This window comes from Lissotriton helveticus, chromosome 1_2 (genome assembly GCF_964261635.1).
Source record: "Lissotriton helveticus chromosome 1_2, aLisHel1.1, whole genome shotgun sequence".
Taxonomy (NCBI): Eukaryota; Metazoa; Chordata; class Amphibia; order Caudata; family Salamandridae; genus Lissotriton; species Lissotriton helveticus.
In genome coordinates, this window is record NC_136058.1 from 423,076,741 (window position 1) to 423,098,379 (window position 21,639).

The 21,639-nt window shown below is 44.0% G+C and overlaps 1 long non-coding RNA gene across 1 annotated transcript in view; it reads left to right on the plus strand.

Annotated features, from left to right (window-relative positions):
* Positions 1-21,639, plus strand: part of LOC144807996 (uncharacterized) — a 98,769-nt gene that overhangs the window by 14,552 nt on the left and 62,578 nt on the right. The window contains exon 2 of the long non-coding RNA XR_013606557.1: positions 12,176-12,295. This is a non-coding gene — a long non-coding RNA (uncharacterized LOC144807996). The remainder of the gene's footprint in view (positions 1-12,175; positions 12,296-21,639) is intronic.

Below are 21,639 nucleotides of genomic sequence, written 5' to 3' on the forward strand. Positions count from 1 at the left end.
TTTTGTTGTTGATGTGCATTTTCATAAGTTATGACGAAGGACCTTTCTGGTCCGAAATGCATTGCAGTAGTTGACAGGGGTCATTGATGTGTGCACTGTGATAAGGTTTCTGAAAATAATCACTATGACTTACGGTCCTGGTCTGACTCTAAAGGAATGAAGTGATGATGCAATGCCTTGTGTTTGATTCGAAGTGATGATGCAATGCCTTGTGTTTGATTATAAAGGAATGAAGTGATGATGCAATGCTTTGGGTTTGAATATAAAGGAATGAAGGGATGATGCAATGCCTTGGGTTTGATTCTAAAGGAATGAAGTGATGATGCAATGCCTTGGGTTTGAATATAAAGGAATGAAGTGATGATACAATGCCTTGTGTTTGATGATAAAAGAATGAAGTGATGATGCAATGCCTTGGGTTTGATGATAAAAGGATGAAGTTATGATGCAATGCCTTGTGTTTGATTCTAAAGGAATGAAGCGATGATGCAATGCCTTGTGTTTGATGATAAAAGAATGAAGTGATGATGCAATGCCTTGGGTTTGAATATAAAGGAATGAAGTGATGATGCAATGCCTTGTGTTTGATTCTAAAGGAATGAAGTGATGATGCAATGCCTTGTGTTTGATTCTAAAGGAATGAAGTGATGATGCAATGCCTTGTGTTTGATTCTAAAGGAATGAAGCGATGATGCAATGCCTTGTGTTTGATTCTAAGGGAATGAAGGGATGATGCAATGCCTTGTGTTTGACTCTGAAGGAATGAAGTGATGATGCAATGCCTTGTGCTTGATTCTAAAGGAATGAAGGGATGATGCAATGCCTTGTGCTTGATTCTAAAGGAATGAAGTGATGATGCAATGCCTTGTGTTTGATTCTAAAGGAATGAAGTGATGATGCAATGCCTTGTGTTTGATTCTAAAGGAATGAAGCGATGATGCAATGCCTTGTGTTTGATTCTAAAGGAATGAAGCGATGAGGCAATGCCTTGTGTTTGATTCTAAAGGAATGAAGCGATGATGCAATGCCTCGTGTTTGATTCTAAAGGAATGAAGCGATGAGGCAATGCCTTGTGTTTGATTCTAAAGGAATGAAGCGATGATGCAATGCCTCGTGTTTGATTCTAAAGGAATGAAGCGATGAGGCAATGCCTTGTGTTTGATTCTAAAGGAATGAAGCGATGATGCAATGCCTTGTGTTTGATTCTAAAGGAATGAAGCGATGATGCAATGCCTTGTGTTTGATGATAAAGGAATGTAGTTATGATGCAATGCCTTGTGTTTGATTCTAAAGGAATGAAGTGATGATGCAATACCTTGTGTTTGATGATAAAGGAATGAAGTGATGATGCAATGCCTTGTGTTTGATTCTAAAGGAATGAAGTGATGATGCAATGCCTTGTGTTTGATTCTAAAGGAATGAAGCGATGAAGCAATGCCTTGTGTTTGATTCTAAAGGAATGAAGCGATGATGCAATGCCTTGTGTTAGATTCTAAAGGAATGAAGTGATGATGCAATGCCTTGTGTTTGATTCTAAAGGAATGAAGTGATGATGCAATGCCTCGTGTTTGATTCTAAAGGAATGAAGAGATGATGCAATGCCTTGTGTTTGATTCTAAAGGAATGAAGCGATGATGCAATGCCTTGTGTTTGATTCTAAAGGAATGACATGATGATGCAATGCCTTGTGTTTGATTCTAAAGGAATGAAGTGATGATGCAATGCTTTGGGTTTGAATATAAAGGAATGAAGCGATGATGCAATGCCTTGTGTTTGATTCGAAGTGATGATGCAATGCCTTGTGTTTGATTCGAAGTGATGATGCTATGCCTTGTGTTTGATTCAAAGTGATGATGCAATGCCTTGTGTTTGATTCTAAAGGAATGAAGTGATGATGCAATGCCTTGTGTTTGATTCTAAAGGAATGAAGTGATGATGCAATGCCTTGTGTTTGAGAGAATGCAGTATAAGATGCTCCACTTTACCTTCCCTCTGCAGTGCGCTGCAACTTCGCCCACTACATGTACTTGTGATGTACCTGAAGCATATACATCTTGGTTGATATATTGATCACGTTATTGTATGTCAAACTACATGTAGGTTACTCCCAGTTATGTGTTTGAAAAAGAAATGTCAAAACTCCAGTGAAAGTTCATTGTCAATCTTTAAGCCATGGCTCGCTCCTCATGAGTTGCGTGAATGCGTTTATCTCTTCATTTGTTTGCAGTTTAAGTATTTGGTCAGTGTAGTAAACTAATGTACTGCATGCTGTTTTGTGCTGTTCAGCACTGAGTTTATTGTACGTTCTTGTCCATTTAATTGATCTACGTTGTTAAGTCTCGCCTAAAACAGCGCTTTTATTAGTTTCACACATTTCCAAGCCCCACCACATAATTCGACATCAGACTACAAAAAATCTACTCAAGACAATTACACAACACACCACATACATCCAATCCACACCACAGAATTCCACATCATGTCACAAACTCCACCGCACACCACATGATTAAACTCCACAACACCAAATACCATTCCACACTATTACACTCCATAACCCAAGTCCCACTCCATAATTCTAGCACACTCAATACCACATAATTACTATTCACATAATTCCACAGGCACACCATGCCACATAATTCCAATACACACATCCACTGCATACCACACAATTCCACCCCTGTTTCCCGCTGTGGAGCTTCTTACTAAAACACAGTGTGAGGTCTGCATAACTGGGAAGAGAACCCATGGAAAGAGGCGTTGGTTGACCAAGCCTGCAGGTTTGGATTTTTCAAAGTGCATGCAACTTCAGTACTTGCACAGACAATCCACGCATGCTACCTCAACCTATGTGTAGTTGTGCACAGAGTCACAAGATCTACAAGAACCCATTCAGACAGAGAATACAAACCTTCGCTTGTGCTGAGTCTGGAAATTGGCAGATGAAATGAACCAGCAGTATTTTGCAATGCAATAGACCTCGCAAGTATACGATTTTGAGCTATTGCCATTGTATGGCAATGCCTTTTATTTATGTTTTGGTTTTTAAAAACATAAATAACAAGCATTTGCAATGCAATAGGTCTCGCATTATTAAAGTTTGAGCTATTGGCATTGCTAAATAATGCAACACCAAAAGCTTTTTTTATGTTTTAGAAAAGAAAACACAAATAAAAGGCATTGTCATTTGCAATATGAATAGTCAATAGAAAATGCCTTTTATTCATGTTTTACAAAAGAAAAACAAACAAAAAAATCAATGTCATTTACAGTGTCAATAGCTCAAAATAATGCGAGTGCGAGACCTATTGCATTGTAAATGCTTGTTCTTAAACGGGTCTTCTTTAGTTCATTTCTGAGCTCAGCAGGCATAGCATTTTAAGCTTAGCGGTTAAATGTGAGCAGTCTTTACCCTCCCCCCACCCCCCCATCTAATCCTTTGGGTTGACTGAACCTTTAGTAGTCACGCATTGGACGACATTGGGGTCCATTGGGGTCCTGCCGTGGGTGTAAGTTACCAGTAGGGCCCCTTACCAAGGAGGGTTCTTTCTGGTTAATTCGCCTATGAGCCAAGTGGAGTGCCTTGAATTTTATCCTTACCTCCACTGGAAGCCAGTGCAAAGAGGCAGTGAACTATTTGGGTTGCTTGAGGATAGTTCTTGCTGCAACGTTTTGGGCTATCTGGAGTGTCGTGATAAAATATTTGGGTGAGCCCAAATATAGGGAGTTCCCATAGTCTGAGCAGGAAAGAATCTGCAGGTCTCTTTATGGTATTTCCTATGATCAGAGTCCACTAAGCTGGTTACCGCACTGGTATTTCATTCCGAGAGTTAGTCTATGGACAACAGCAGACATGGTTGGAGAGAGAAACGGTTTCGATATCTGCTGAGATGGACTTTGTTAATTATGTGAGTGCTGCGGTTTTCACATAATTATGGATTTGCTATATTTGTCACATAATCCATCACCTGCTGCATAATTTGCAGATTTTAACAAAAAAAGTATGTTTCTATTTCTAATGAATCAAAAGTTACTAAAAATGCAGTAACGTGTTGCCACACAGTGGAAGGCCCTTAGCAAAGGCTGGTTGGGAACCATTCTATTGCTTATTGCTATATTTGGGTGTTTAACTATTACTGATGAGGTGCAGCCTGTGCCCAGACAGGGTTAGCAAATGTAAACATGACAAAATAAGGAAGTATTTCTATTACAAAATTTGCTGTGTTATGCCACACAATTTGCCTTTTCTTGCTGCATAATTTAGTCAACCTGCTGCATAATTTGAGCTTCCCTTGCTGCATAATTCCAGTGGCCCTGATTCTGAGATGGCCCTGATTCTGAGATGTTAAAAAGCTGCCCTGGTATGTAGCTTGTCAGAACCAGCAGTTGTTGACACAATGAAGGTGCCCACCATTGGTGAAGGAGCGTCCTGCAGATTTACTCACAGTGAACTGAGCACCCTTCTCTGCTCCTGACACGCAGATCCTCCTGGACTCCGGCTTTACCATTGTTTTCCGTTTCTCTGCGCCTTTGCCAATCTGTTAACTGTCGTTGCCCCTGTCACTGCTGCTGAAAACAGAATCCACGTGCTTCGGTCTGTGTTTTACTAACCCACAGTCCATGTTTGCCACACGCCGCCAATTCTTATGTGTCTTAACTCTTAAATGCAGTTTGTATGTATTTAATGACGCATGGGACTACAGGTCCCAGAATGCACCGCACTCTTAGCTACAACCACGCGAAGGCTCAAGCTACCGCTTACGTCACAGGGCCAGTTGCCAGCTCTGCACAAGTGAGGACAGCGTCACTAAGCTACAAGGCAGACAGTGAAAACATTACAATCGCTTTGTACAAAGCAGTATTTGTTTTGGTGCTTCACGCTGGTCATGCTTTGATTTTTCACAATAAATTGGACCGTTGACCTGCTGCTCAGATGAAGAGGCATGAATCACCTACCTCTCTCTGTTTTGCTCCACGTAAGGATATCAACGTGGCAGCCGATCGAGTTGTTTTTAATACATTTTTACAGACACATTTATAAACTCGATTTTACCAAGAAGAATATAAAGGTTCTTACTGTTTCGTACAGCAACTATGATAGATGATTTTATCATAGTTTACGATATAGATATTAAAGTTGTGTGATCTATTTCACAAAATGACTGTGCGTTTAAAACCTTTAATTCTGATAAGACATACTAGATTTTAAGGCTCATGCATTACCATTAAGCTTATCCTCAAAGCATGCCCCGTTTCGCTGTGTGGGGAGACACTGGGGGAAAACTGTGAAGCAAGTAGATGTGTGGATGGAACTGCCAACTTAGGGAAAGACTGGTGGGGAAGAACGAGAGGACTGGTAAAGAAGCACCGTTCACAGTTGTTATTACTTTGTTGTGCCCATTCAATGTTCTTCACTTTCTCATCATTATTGCAAAGTTCAAGTATCTAGAAAAGAGCGGACGAGAGTGAGTAGGCGTGTAACCTAGAAGTGTGGGAGCTAGAGTTTGAAGCCTAAAAGACGAGGGTAAGTAGGCAGTTTAAGTGTTCACCGATTTATGGTAGGGAACAACGCTTGCTGAATGCCAATGGCCACAACCTTGTGAGCCTCCGTGCAGCTCCAACTTCTAGAGCACAACTGGCAGCCAGAGGTAAAGTGCCAAGTAAAGGGGCAAGGAATTGCGAGGTCTATGGTTTCCCGTGTGCAATCCTCTGTGGTTTTGAAAGAAGCGCTTTAGGCCTCCCAAAGAGCGTCAGAGTGATGTGGACTCAGACGCTAACAGAATAGAACAACAGATTTCTGAATGGGTAATTTTACATATACTTTGAATTCAGTTGGTATAAAAATCCAACCTATAATCAATTAATAAAAGAAAACAAACATATAACATGGCGTACCACTAAAATAAATTATGAACAAGCACAAAACTCACTGCAGTTCCTGAGATACTCTAGTCCTGACTAGGAAGCTCTTTCAAAACAAGACGATCATGGCATTTCGTGCGCAAGGGATATAACCTGGCTTAGCAACCGGAAGTTCGGGAGCGAGAAGCTGGTCGCGGGGCGGGACTTCCGCCTTCAGCGTGAAGCCCGCATCCACGGAGTGCCAGAGAGCAGCAGTGGTGATAGAAGATATGAATACCACTAGGTGGATTTGAATCAATATTAGGTTCTTAGATTATTAATTACATTATTTGGTGCCATGCTGGCCCAGTAAATCTAGTACTAAAGGTTAATCTAATTTTCATTTTTTGAAGGCTGGTAACGGAATTCAGTCATTGTCTACAGATCTTATACTTTTGAAATAAAAGCCCCAATGTTTAAAAGGCTAGCATGAAGTTCCTCCGAGCTATTTAGACCATTAGGATGCTTACTGTCAAGACTTAAGATGTAATGCATCTCTAATAGTCTAAGGGTTCTCTCTCTGTCGCCCCATCTTTTTTTCCTGGGGACCGAGTCAATGAGAAAGTATTTGAGGTCCTTAGGATTACCATCATGCTGCTCTTGAAAGTGGCCGGCCACCGGGTATGCCTGATCATGGTTTTTGATAGCTCTGATGTGTTGGAGCACCCTTTTGTGTCCTGGTAAGATAGTGCTCCCTAAATATCTTAGTCCACATGGGCACTCCAACACATATACCACATGATCAGTTTTACTGTGCTGGTGACGGAACCGCAGCGTCAACAGCACAGCGCGACCGAGGCTGGTGACGGAGCTGTTCCGTCACCAGCATGGAATGGGTTAATGGCGTTGAGAATTCACTCTGACAGGGGTTGTGATTTCTCCTCTTTCACCACAAATTATGATTCAATTTCTTGCAGAAACTAGCGGAGAGTTTTTTTTAAATGATCTGCAAATAGGTAGTTGATAACCTACCGGGGTTGAAGCACTTTGAATATGGTACGAGTATCGTGCGGGAACAGAACCTCTAAATAATTCAGTTTAGAGATGAACCAAGCATCACGCTTGAACGTCACACTTTTTAAAACAAGGTAGTCAAGAAAGTGTGGCGGAATATATTGCAGCTCTTTGCATTTTGAGAACCCCAAGCAAATTTGAGAACAGAGTGGATGTATGTAGCAGAGACGAGTTTGTGTTTAACTGATTCTCTAAGAAGTTGCAGGAGAGATTACTGAGCTGCAGGAACCCAACTTTCCCCGGGAGGTGAATATTCCTAAAAGCACAGAGCTCTCCACGCTTTCATCTAAGACACTGACCTCTGAGGAGGGCGCATCACCAGTGAGTCGCATTCTGCTCTGGGTTGTTCTGTGAACTCCAGAGACAGAACAAATGGGAATTGGGCTGAGAAAGCTCATCATGGCAGTTGTTACTGATGTGGGTTTAAGGCACACGTGGGAAGTAATGGGAAATGCCCGGATCAAGGACAGTGTTGCAGTGTTGGGGCATTTTCAAGCAGTATGAGTGTATGCACTACTGCAAACTTTGTTTTAGAAATTGATTCCATAGTTCGTTCCACCTTCATGCGATAGGTAATGTGTCCCTTGTGTATCGTTCATGCTGGTACGGTGCTGTCAAATGGAATGGCGGATTCAGGACTACCCATCAAGATTAGAGCAGTTAGAGCGAGGATAAAGTTCTCCGGGTCTATCAGGCTGTGACTATAACCTAAGGGCTTAAGATGAAATGAAGAGTTTACCTCCTTCCTGAGTGGCTCCAGTCTGCTGTGTGCAGACCCGATAGCTGGCAGCACCCTAGAGTATGTATGTATAAATCAGATTATGTTGGAAGTAACCTGCAATATAGTGGCAGGCAGCACCCTGCCGTAGAGTAGGATTTCTCATTGGATTTTATTTCCTGACACATTAGTGGAGATTGTCTTTTAACAGGCAGAAGAACAACACTGACCATACATTTTCCTGGCACTGTCTTTAAAATGACGTACACATTAGGATATTTATTTATATTGCAAAGTTACTTAAAACCATTTACAATACATCTTAAAAAGAAAGGCAGTCCTTAAAAAAATGCATTTGTATACGAAACTTTCAAAATCAGTATATAAAAAAATCAATATATATATTAATATTTGTATCTGTGAATAAAAACAGCAAGCATATACCAGTGTGTCCACATTAGTGACTTGCTTGCTTAAGTTGAGATATTATAATTATTAAAATGATGTCTTATCCATCTGGTTTGTGGGGCAAGTTGGCTTATTGGTCTAAGGTGGCTTTCATCATGCCTGACCCTTCATTTTCCGAAAGCCTATTTCGAAGCTTGGCCATGTATTTCCCAAACTTGGCCAGGTCTGATGGAAGAGTGCAGGAGAAAAGTACCGATACAGCTTCTTTTACTGTTCGAACCCCGTGTCGTAGCCAGATTTGTTTTAAAAAGATCCGTCGGGGCAGGAGCATCTCGGGGCAACAGCAAATCATGTGTAACAGAGATTCGTTTTTATAGTTGCAGAGTCTGCATCTTGTTTTGAGTTCCAGGGACCTCCACCCAGGGTTTAGCTCTTTAATTTGGAGGGGCACAAGTCTGGCCCATATGATGTTTTTGAGTGCTTCCCTTCCAAGTGCTTGGCTGAGGTAGGGCTGTGTTTTATGCCCTGTATATGATGTTGCTAACCCGGGTGGGCCCCTTTCTGTTACGAATTCTGCTAGATCATTTGTAATTGACGAATAAAGACACTGTTTGTTTATTGCATTTTTAATCGCCAGGTAGCTTGTTGGTGCATCTTTCCAGTTTTCAATTGCAAGCCCCAACGTTTCAACTGCTTTTTCCTTGTAGCTATGCCACGGGTTGGCGGTATCTCCGTAAATTGGCTTCAGCATACTTTTTAAACTTCCAGCTGGGGCAGTTAAAACTTGGTAAAAGTATTTAGCATGTGTACCCAAGCATTCCTTACTTTGTTGCTTTAGGCCAAACTCCAAACGAATTAGACTATGACGTGTGTATTTGGGAAGTTTGAAAATACGTTTGTAGGCCTGGCATTGTACTTTATCCAACATTGCCTCCATTTTGCCTGGGAACGCCTGTTGTGCATATCCTGCGGTTGCCCTGATCTTGGCTTGTAGTACCTTTCTAATGAGAGCTGACGTTGGGCTCTGCATGAGCTCGTTTAGTTTCCATATCGAAAAAATTGTTGCTTGTGCTCTGGCCTTCATTTTGTGCGTATGTGATGTAGCTTTGCCAGTTTCACTTAGCCAGCACCCAAGATAGTTATATGAGCGCGTGGTTGTGATGATTTTCTTCCCCACGTGCCATTTCAGTGAGACTTTTTTGGGGAACTTGCCGAAAATAACAACTTTTGTTTTTTGCGCATTGATTATGAGCTCGTTGTTTTCATTGTACTTATTTAAGGCTTCTAGCCCTCTTTGCAGCCCAATTTTTGTGTGGTCCATTAACACTAAATCGTCCGCATATTGTAAAATTTGCAGTTTGTTTCTCCCGATTTTTGGTGTTGCAAGGCTGGCGTTCAGAAGCTTCTTCCCCAGATCTGCAGTATAAAGATTAAACAGCGTGGGGGCGAGTACGCAGCCCTGTTTTAATCCACGATTTGTCTGACACTTCTTTGTTATAGTATTATCTGCTAGTTTTACTTGGATCCAGGTATTGCTGTACAATGAAATGATAGCGTTAAGGAGTCCTGCTGGGATGTGCCAATTGCTCAGTTTTTTCCAGAGCTTGTTTCGGGGTACCCCGTCAAAAGCGGCTGAATAGTCTACAAAGCATGTAAAAATTGGTTTGTTGTTTTTACAGTTTGCTTGCTGGCTCAAGTATGACATGGCAACTATGTTGTCAATTGTGGAGCATCCCTTGCGAAAGCCAGTCTGGTAGTGGGGGAGGATTTCGTTCTCTTTAATCCATTTGTTGAGTTCCTTCAGTAGAGTACTGGCATAGGCTTTCCCTTCAATGTCCAGGAGAGCAATGAGTCGATAATTTTTTGGATCTGTGTTGTCCCCCTTCTTGAAGATAGGATGCAGGAAGGACCCTCGCCACGAGTCTGGTACTTGTGCTTTTAGTCTACATTCGGTAAACAGAGTGGAGAGAATTCTACTCCAGTAAGCTGGATCTTCTCTGAAGATTGCCCCGGGGAGGCTGTTAGGCCCAGGAGCCCCATCTCTTTTTATCCTGCTTATCACTTGTTTAACTGAGGTGCCATCTTGTTCTTTTCCAAGTGATTCCGCGCGGGCTTCCATGACAGTTTCTTCTCCAGTTGCAAGTAGGACCTCATGTTTTTCATGGGCTGCGATAGATGCTTTCTCAGTGTAGATTGAGGCAGCGTACCTTATCCAAACATCGGCGTGTACTGAGTTGCGCCTGTCCACTATGCCATTCTCCAAGTTTGCAATGTATTGCCAAAGTTTTCGTTGTTGGGTACCCAGTCGTGCTCTAGTTTTTCCTGTTTGAGTGACCATATTAAGTGTCTCTTCTTCTTTGATAGGTCTGTGCATTTCTCCCTTGTTTCTTTTGTTCCTCTAATTTTGTGTAATCGTTTTGCTTTTTTTAGTTTGCGCGACAACATAGTCAAATTTGTATTATGTCTAAACCTTGAGGTAGGCATTATATTTCCCGGGCCGCTGACATTAGGATTGTTGACCAATTTAGCTTTTAGATTTCCTATCCACTTTGTCCAGTTTACCATGGTGGGTGGATTCCCCGGGCTCATCTCTTGTTTTTTTTTCCAAAGGTTAAACCGCTTGGCTTGGGACGTGTTCCACTTTATCCTTTTGACTAGGGAGTGTTCTTCGGTCCCTATTGATTGCGATATAGCCTCGGCTTGTTCCCTCTGTAGGAGGCACAGATTTAGGTCCACCTGCAGTAGTTTGTGATCACTGGTCTCATGTGCTATTATTTCAGTATTGACAATTTTCTGGGATAAGAGATTACACAAAAATATGTAATCTATGGTGGAACAATCCCGAAATGTGGCCACAGGCACGAGCTTAGAGTCTGGTGATTTCCAAGTGTCCCTTACAGATTTTAGGTCGTAGTTTTTTAGGAAAGAATTAAAATCCCTTTCGGAGCTGCTTAACCCGAGCGTATCACTCTGGTATGTACCCAGGTGATGCAGGTTAAAGTCTCCTGTGATAACTTTGGCCATTAGGGATGGCATTTTGTTCTGCTGGAATAATAACATAATACAGTTATCTTGCACTCTGCTATGATGTTGCACCACAGATCTTTGGCTGCAATGCCTTCCATGTTTCATTCAAACATGCTTTCTACAGGGCACATACATGATTTGGTGCTGTAGAGAAATAATGCTCCTGTGTACTGTGGCAGACTCCGAAATAATGAAAAGGTCATGATTTCTGTTTCAGCACTTCGTGTAAAGCCTTTCATTTTTTGACTCAGTCATTTCGCAGAAACATAACTTAGTACCATTAAAATAGTTGTGATGGGAACATTCATGTGGGGCTAGGACTGGCTCGACCAGAGTGCTTGCTGACTTGGAGGAGTATGGAGTTGACCACCTTGCCTGGTCCGGTGTGGAACCAAGCCAGCGATGCTTTGCTGCAGCCTCATTTGCCCTGATAGCTGGTCAACAGTTTGATGAGGAGGAGGTGAAGAGCTGGCTAAGTGTGCCATGAGGCTGGCAGTTCAGTACATCCCTGAGAAGTGAGCTTTGAGTCGATGTAGTGTTCCTCTTGTACCACGTGCAATTCACCCTCTCCAAAGCCTCAAGAATTCCTGGGTGTGAAGGGCGGCTGATTCTGATTGGGTGCTTGATACTTTTCCAGAAACTCATGTTCTTGATTATTCATGTTTGTCAGTAGTTAATTAAATATGCCCAGGGGTCTTATCTCTTCAGTGACTCAAGCTGCAACAAAGGTTTCTTTGTCGTTACATATAAATAAGATTGGCTGACGAGCCTCTGTCTGTCAAAGAATGGAAGGGCTGGGGAACTGTCATTCATCTCACTGCTAAGCAGAGCAGTGTCCTGCTTCATCCTCCGTCAGGCCTCTGATTTTGACCAACATCGCTTAGAACACTGGGACTTTAGAGCCCATCCTTTTAATGAGAAAAACAAAACTACAAGTCCCATAAGCAATAGTGGTGGATGGGGTCACGCATGACATGGGGCAACATCGGATTCAGCACATCCAGTTCCATTTTTTAAGTATTTGACACAATATTGAATTTATAACCTTTGTTTTGTTATGGTAATGAGTCACCAGAATACTAAAAACGTGTCTTTTATTTTCAGGTTCAATTAAGTAATGGTCACCAGCTTGGAAGCTCAGTTAATTCTTCAGTATTTGTCATTGATCTCCATGTGTGGCTGGTTTGGGTCTGCCCCCTGCATCGTTCCTGATAACTCACACAGGTAAGGCACTTGTAGCAGCAACATGATAACCCCATACTCGTCTGTAAGAAGTGCGCTCTGAGGCAGGTATCCGATCATTTTATCTGCTATGTACATTTGTTAAAATATAATCGTCAAATCACAGTATACTGTTCCAGAGGTTCAGACCGAGCGACATTATCTGTAACTGAACGCAGACACCCTAGGAAGCATGTGCTTTTAACCCTTTCGATGCTGATGACGAGCTCAGCTCGTCATCACCCACGGGTGTCGTGTGCTGATGACGAGCTGAGCTCGTCATGAATAATGGCATCCTGCATATCTCAGCACACAGCGGGAATTGCCTTAGCAGCGAAGGTGTTAAGACAAGTTGCGTTCACTCACGTGAAGTTGACATGCTTCATCATTGGGCTATACTCCTCACCAGGCCGGCACTACAATTTCTGGCGGGCACCACAAGAGGGCACTTTGTTGCAGATCTTTTATTAAGTACGCCGGATGAGCATAGTAGGACAGAGGATGTTGTGTCATAAGATGTGAGATTGGTGAAGTCTGAATATAAGATCAACTATCGACCAGTTGCCACAATATAGTTAATGTGATCTTCCTGGTCCATGTTGAGATTAAAAACAGTGGCAGAAAAATTGAATAACTAATGGCCCCTATCACTATGTGAAAGTATCGATCACCTATGGACCTGCTGGTAAGCTGGGGTCTATACTTCAGGCCAACTTTTTTTATGCTGTGTGTAGTCATGGAGCAATCTGTTGGCATTTCATCAGGACCAAATATGGGAAAATGGGTAAATGTGACCTAATCTTCTCCACAACGTGAGGAGCTCTGTAACTCAAAGCCCTGCACCGTGCATAGGTGATACGGTGCCTATTAACATCTTACTACCACAGTTGAGCGCTGTCTAACAGAGTGCACTAGATACGGTAACCCTCCTAAAATTCAGGACAAACTGACTTATCCAATAGCGAGGACGCCGCATCAGAGGGCAACTAGTTTGAAAAGCACATGCTTCCTAGGGCGTTCAGTTAGAGATAATGTCTGTGGGACTGAACCTCCAGAACAGTATACTGTGAGTTGATTTATATGAAGAATGTGTATACCGGGCTGTCATTTTCCTCGTCATCTCTTATGTAAAATAAAACACAACACACCGGGAGGCCAACAAATCTATCATACATTTAATGCAAAAATAGCAAAAGGCCAAGCAAACCAACAAGTGACAATTGTCTTTGCAATGGACGAGAGCATCCACCCTAAAGCAAGTTGGAGTATATAATGCTAATGCTACACAATATATTTTTATACACTTCACCTAATACAAGTCAATGAAACATGAACACGTGATAGAAACAGTTACTAAAACAACACTAATGAGTAGGAGGCAGGATCTTCTCTCGAGAGGAATGTGAGGAGTCTGTGAGGTGCAGATGAAAGATAAACAGACAAGCTGCAGAATTCACTGTTTCTGGAAATATTCAATTTACTACAAGATGCAGGAAAGTGTGCAGATGGACATCACTAAATAAAATGGTTCTGGCCCTAATAGAATCATGTAACTTTGCAGGCATATTAAGGCAGACAGTCACATCAAATTAATATAAGACTATTGTAATTTGGTAATGTAATATATTAATGCACATTGTGACATTCATGTGTAACCAATTATTGGTGTTAAAGAAACTAGTATATCCAGTTATGCTTTCTCAATTCCTTCTTCCTAGAGGCCACCACTGCTGCCATCCAGCTGTATTCAGCAGTGCCTCCTGTGGCTTCGAATCCTGTATTTAATCAATACCAAAGGTTGTCAATGCTTCTAGCCAACTCCGGTCACTGGTGCCACTCGCACCCCACCACCCTTGGCCTGTTATTCTTTTATGAATATCAAGGAGAGAGGTAGGGAGAGTATATGACACTCTTGTTCCCCGGTCAAATATCAATAAACAAAAGAAGAGTGTCTGGGAGGAGGATAAGCCATTCTGGGAGCACAGTAACAACCACACTGGGATGTTTAGGAAGGCCCTCACTCACCACCTAGTGATGACATGCTTCATCATCTGGCCCCACCAAAGAGACCGAATGTCTCTTTGGTGTGCTGCAACGCCAGGATTACTGCGGAGCTGGTTGGTGAGTATAGGGCGTGTTGAGTGGAAATGAACATATAGTGAGTGATGAGGGTATTTTAAAATTGTCAGTAGTGTTTCTGAAGTAATTTTATTAAATGATCACTAAAGACAAAAAGTATAAAATATATGTGAGGATCCAGTCCACTTTTAATTGAGTGGTGGGATCCTAGAGAGTAGTCGACATGTTTCTTGCCATCGAAACTGTGTTAATTTACCCGGCAATTCGTCAGGACTGGGTGTGATAAACCCTGGCGGTATGGGCACTCTAAGGCCCACCCTTACCTAGGGACGTGAGATGTGAAAATTATAAAAATGGTGGGTGAAAAAAGTGCAAAAAAATTAGGAATAATTAATTAATTCCTAATTACTCCTGGTTTAGGAGGCTTCTACTGATCGTTTCTGCACCTGAAAGATAAAGGGACAGAGACACATAGATAGAACAAGACAAACATTTAGAGTTACTACTTGTTGTCATCAGTCTTGTGGTGAAATTGGTGCTCCAAACGTGAAAGACACTCTAGCTGTGGAAAAATAGCGCTATGTTTAACACCGCCTGGTAGCCATGGGTTCTCAAGAGCTATGAGAGGTGTGGTGTACTATTTGTGGCACAGGCTAGTAGTGACTAAGGGATAAAACAGGTGAAAATCTTCTTGGAAGATCGTCAGCTTAGCGATCAAATTAAAAGATATATACAGATAGTGATCAAGTTAAAATTGTCTCACTTTTAAGGTGTTGGGAATAAACACCATGGGTCTTAGGAGGGGGGTGGGAGCGTATTCGGCACACCCTATATCATGGCATAACACAGGAAAAGCAAAACCGGCATCAGAATTATGACAACCCCTTTTGGCAAGCGGGGCGCGATCAATACTTAGCTTGTTGCAGGCAAATTGCTCCTACTTACGCCCTCGACGCTCGGCACCCGTAGTGTACCTATGTCGCCCTCGAACCGGACCCCGAAGATGATTGAGCGGGTTCGGTTCGTTGTTTTAAATGCAGGGTAGCGAGGCGGCAAATGCTTCCGGGTGGGCGTGGCCAATTGATGTTGTTGAACGTCACGGAGGCGTCGCTACACGGGAGCGTTCTATTGGCTAAGGTGACGGTAAACACCCAGGCTGTCAGAACTGGTGATTCAGATGGGCGTTGTGGTGATGGAGTAGGCCCGCCTAGTGAGGGTGAAAGCGTCTTTCAATTGCCTGGGTAACCGGGCTAAATAGAAACATACGCGTTTTACCGCGATGATAATGCTTCCGGGTGGGCGTGGCCAATTGATGTCGTTGAACGTCACGGAGGCGTCGCTACGCGGGAGCGTTCTATTGGCTAAGGTGACGGTAAACTCACAGGCTAACAGAACTGCTGATTCAGAGGGGCGTTGTTATGATGGGGTTGGCCCTCCTAGTGAGAGGGAAAGCGTCTTTCAGTTGCCTGGGTAACCGGAATAATAGAAACATACACGTTTTACCGCGATGGTTCTTGCGCCAAGTTGTCTGCATTGAGGCAAGGAAATGAATTAATGTCCCAGATTTTAATAATGATGAGTGGTCGTGAAGGACTTTGGAATTGGCGCGACCTGCTCATGTGGAATCAAGGGGTGTTCATAATGTAATTATTGCATCTGAAATTACAAGACTCTGATATCACAAGACTCTGATTCACTTGATTACTGTATTCCAGGGAATGTCGTCATTTAAACCTATAAGGTGGGTACCCAGTCTATAGACCCACCTTTGTTCTTTTTCAAAAAGAAGATTTGGAGTGTTTCTGGTGCCACTTACATGCTCGATGACAGTCCAACGCATGTCGTTGGGAGTATGCTTGTGATTATGAATCCGAAACCGGTCCCAGGATGCTTGTTTCCGGTCCAGGGAAGACATGGCTTGGCAGTTCGGGCTGGACTGTTCCCATGATGCACAGGGTCAGACTGATTTGCATATGGCCATGTCTGAACTGGGGTGGCAGAGTGGGCTAAAGAACGGTGATGGATTAAATCCAGATCTTTTGACTGGGTGTGAGTGTTTGATTGATTCAGATGCTCCGTCCATCACCACCCCCTTTTGTACCGCTTTTGGCCGCCATAAGTGTGGCAGGGTATGCTCAGACGTGAGTCCCTTGCTCACTTTGCCACTGGATTCAAGCAGCCCCCCCAGACAGAGCAGAGGAACGTCTAGAGACACCGACTGTCAGAGCGGTGCTTCTCTTTACCTGAGCTGCAGCCAGGTGAGGTGAGGCGCCATCCCCTCAACGATAGGTCTTGTGGTGGAGTATATTGCCTCATCCAACAGGTGATATCTTTTTAGTTTTATTTTTTCACGTTATATAGCAGTAGCAATTATTTGGTCCTGAGGAATGCATTGGCACACTAGCCCTCTATGCTGAAACATGTCGACCGTTATTGTTTACAGATATTATGTTAAATCTGTATCTGCACATAGTATCTTTTAAGCTTGGGAGAGCTAGTAAAATATTAAAATAGTGGTTTATATAGCTCTACCCAATTTTAAATTCACTTATACACTTTTTTCTTTTGCACTGCTTATTCAGTAGCCACTAATATATCTAAGTCCTGCACCATTTACCCTAAATGTTTATAAAAAAAAATTTTGGGGGGGTAAAATCACAGTCCCAAAAAAGATACATATAGGCTGTGAACTCTGTCTCCTGGGTAAGGAGAATACAAATAATGTCAAGGGTGGTACAGGACGGCTACTGATGGGAAACTTTTACCAATGTGTTTGAGCTAGAGTTCACTTAATATTTGTCACACATGGGTGTTTACTCTGGTTTTTTCTGCCACATCTAAAATGATTGAATGATTCATTGTTGATATTTCTGTTTGCCACACCATAGTTGTGAATTTGTTCAGTTTTAGTCACCTTGTGTCCTGACCCTTGGTTACTTGTTTGTGTGATGAGTCCAGTACATGGGTGTATGTATCCAATGGGTCGTTAAACTAACCCTCGGGTCCTTTTTTTGTGGTTTTCGTGATTTGCATATAGACATGTCAGAACTGGGGTGGCAGAGTGGGCTAAAGAACGGTGATGGATTAAACCCAGATCTTTTGACTGGGTGTGAGTGTTTGATTGATTCAGATGCTCCGTCCATCACCACCCCCTTTTGTACCGCTTTTGGCCGCCATAAGTGTGGCAGGGTATGCTCAGACGTGAGTCCCTTGCTCACTTTGCCACTGGATTCAAGCAAGCCGGGCTGAAGACGGCTGGAATGCCAGAAACCGGTCCTCGGAAGCTTGTTTACGGTCCAGGGAAGACATGGCTTGGCAGTTCGGGCTAGACTGTTCCCATGAGGCACAGGGTCAGACTGATTTGCGTATAGCCATGTCAGAACTGGGGTGGCAGAGTGGGCTAAAGAACGGTGATGGATTAAACCCAGATCTTTTGACTGGGTGTGAGTGTTTGATTGATTCAGATGCTCCGTCCATCACCACCCCCTTTTGTACGGCCTCATTATCAAGACATGCAAGTGCCAGATAGGGCAGGGAAAGGTTGCATACTTGGGTCACCTTGTGAGTAGAGGCCAGGTTCAACCCTTACAACCCAAGTCCTCTTCCAGGGGATCCTCATCAAAGTCATAATCACTGAATATTCCCGCCCACGTGCTGGGACCCCGGAAATAATATAAAAATATATATGTAAATCACATATAACTAGCTCCACATATATGTATGCACATATATCATTTTTTCTCACACCAATGCAGCCCCAAAACTGAGGCTAAACAATGTAATTACTCATACATGTACTAAATTAGCAAGGAAATAAAAAACACATTAGGTGAAATGGACCTTGAACTCTGTGTTTTAATGAGCAGAATACTCGTAAATCATGAAAATTGCTAATAAATAGACATTGTTAGCCCATAGGCTGCATTGTAAAGCAAAAGCATAGAAAATGAAACCATTTTCAACAAATAAAACTGGCACCGTGCTTTTAAGGCAGCCATGACCCCTGGCTTCCCATCATGCCTCAGGGGTGACAGTTAGGACAGTTGTTCTTTCCGGCTCCTTCAGTCAGGACCTTGGTTTAACAGCTCCTCCCTCTTTTGACTTTCTGTCAAAAAATACTGGTGATTTTCCTCAATTTTCACTTTCACTCGACATCTTTTAGGCTTAGAGTGTTAGTGCTGCCTTTTTTGACTTTCAAAAAAGGAATATTTTTGTCAAAATGCCTTCTCTTTTTAACACCTGCCCTTCCTGTGGGAAGAAGAAGGCTAGGACTGATACACACCCTGTCTCCCTGAGACACACTCTGCAGACACTTGTGAACACTGCAAGAATCTTTCTAGGAGAACCCTCAAGGATAGAGAGAGGTTAAGGATCTATGGCCTTTCTGAAAGAGGTAGGTCTCCTAAGAGACAGAAAAAACGAAGGATGCTATCGACGTCGAGAGAAGTCCCGACTTGTTCACCTTCTGCGTCGGGATCGGCGTCAAAGTTTCCAGCGGCGACGAAGACGACGTCGAAGACGAGTCATCTTCCTTCGACGATGAAGACTTCAGCGTCGAGATCCAAGGTACCTCCGCTGATGGCAACTGGGCAACGTTCGGCGTCAAGGGAGAGGTCTCCGTTGACGCATAGGAGCTCAATGTAGAGACAGCTGTCATTGACGCAGCATCACAGGCCTTCGACGGCGAAGCTTCCTCTGTCGACGTCTAGTCATAAGCGTTCAACGTCGAGGCACACTCCGACGTCCCACCACCAGCGCTTGACGTTGAGACACACTCCGTCGTCACCTCGCCACAAGTGCTCGGCGTCGAGGCAGTCTCCGTCGACGCCGCACCACCGGTGCTCGACGTCGAAGCATTCTGCGTCAAAGCATCGACTCTCGACTCCGAGTCGTATGTCGTCGACTTCTCAACACCGAAGTCCGATGTCGAGGCAAGGCTCTCCATCTGAATCCACGAGGCGTTCGACGTCGAGCCATAGATCTCCGCAAGGAGAGGTTCAACTAGCCTCGGCGCAGTTTCCACCATCGGTGTCGAGGCCTGTCCTGCCCAGGTCCACGTCGACCCCGAATGCTACGACTTCGAGTTTACCATCTCCCTCGCCAGGTCACAGACAGCCGTTGCAGCAGAGATCTCCACAGTCAGCGTTGGCGGCAGAGGGAGAGACGACCTCAGGGAGACACTTTAGGTGTACTGAGCGTTCTCCTGGGAGCAGGAGTCTTCCTGCTAAAAGGAAGAGGGGTCCAGCGGATCAGGCATCACGGAGTCGCTCAAGATCCCGCTCGAGAAGCCTTTTCAGAGAGAATTTGCCTCCAGTGAGCCTTTCATCATCTTCTTCAGGCTCTCACTCTTCTCACCAGAATCGGGCTCCAGATGTAGTGATATATTCCTCCGACAGTGAGAGGTCCAGGCATTCTCCTGCTCGTTCGCTGCATGAACAGAGGAGATCACCCCGCCAACAAGTTCGCCTGTGAGGAGAGATACTCAGAAGTCGCCCTCCATCAGGTTGTCACCAAGATGGTACAGGCCTCTCCATCACTGGGCGCCAGACAAGGAAACAGTGGCCAGGCTAGCAGCAGATCGAGACAAACCAGTGTCTAGGCCCAGAAAACGATTGCGCACCCCAGTGTACTCCAGCAGACGGAGGTCCAGGTCTAGGAGCAGAAGAAGGGAAAGCAGATCTCCCACTTCTTCCTCTTCCCCTACTCGATCTCATGGGGATTATTCTCCGACCTTGACGGACAGTCCTCCATCCAGAATATCTCCCATGGATGACATCTTTACCTTTCAAGACACCTTGGGCCGAGGGGCTCTTAAGCTGGGAGTTCCCATGACAACGCACCAGACCAAAACCTCAGGTATTTTCGAGACTTTGCATCACAGGTCTGCGCCCAAACCTCTGCTACCCTTGGTTCCGGGGATTATAGAACCGGTTATGGAGGTGTTCCTCACGCCAGCGACAATAAAGGCCAGTCCAGCGAGGATTCTCAAGAAATATCGCTCGCCAGAGGAGGATGCACTCTTCCTCAGAGCCGATCCACCACCAGACTCGGTCATCATCGCAGCGGTGAGACAATCCCATGCTGTAGCTTCCTCCTCCACTGTACCTCATGATAAGGAGAGCAAGTCACAAGATTCATGGGGAAGAAGAGTCTGCAACACAGCAGCCTCACTCCTGAAAGTATCCAATGTGGAAGCGCTTTTGGGCCGCTATGATCGGTCCCTATGGGATTCTCTGCAGCGGTTCATCGAGAAACTTCCGCAAGAGGATCGAAAGGACTTTGAGGAGATTCTCTTGGAGGGCAGCCAAGTCTCCAACCAAATCATCAGCGCTGCAGCGGACGGTGCGACCCTCTCGGCGCATGGCTATGCTCACGGAGTGTGTGCAAGAAGGTCTTCCTGGCTACGTCTTACTGCATTGAAACCAGAAGCTCAATCCCGGATCTTGACCTCGCATTTTTCAGGAACATCGTTGTTTGGGGCAAGTACCGATGAAGAGATGCAGCGGATGAAAGCAGAATTAGACACTCTTAAAGCCGTGGGGCTTGAAAAGAAAAAAGAGTTTCATAGGAGGTTTCGCCCCTAGAGTAAACTCTCTTCCAAGCAGAGGGTTCAAACCCCTCAGTGGCAGAAGGGTCAGGACTAACAGGGGCAGCAGAAGTCTCAAAATAGAGGCAGGCGTAATTCCAGAGGCAGTGGAAATCAGCGCCAGGGCAACAATTCCAACAAAGCCCAATCCAAGCCATGAGATCTTCTTTCCCCCAGCGCCGTTAACCACTCCAGTGGGGGAAGCATCGCGCATCATATGGAAGAGTGGCATACCGTTACAAAAGATCGCTGGGTGTTGACTACACTTCAAAATGGATACTGTCTTCATTTTCAACAACTGCCTCAACCGGTTCCTCCAATGCCAACATCAACTCATCAGCTGAACCTTCTGAAAAAGGAAGTGGCTATCCTTCTCGAAAAGTCAGCCATCGTGAGGGTGCCAATCTCTCAAAGGGGGAAAGGAGTGTATTCTCGATATTTTCTAGTCAGGAAAAAGGGCCAGAAGGCAGAATACAGACCCATTCTGGACTTGTGAACACTCAATCTGTATGTCAAGAAAGAGAGGTTTTGCATGTTGGCGCTTCATCAAATATATCCGCATCTCAGGAGAAGAGATTGGATGGGTTCGCTGGACCTAAAAGATGCATATTTTCATGTGCCGATCGCACACGATCACAGAAGATTCCTTCGGTTCCTGGTGGGGACCTCTCACTACCAGTTC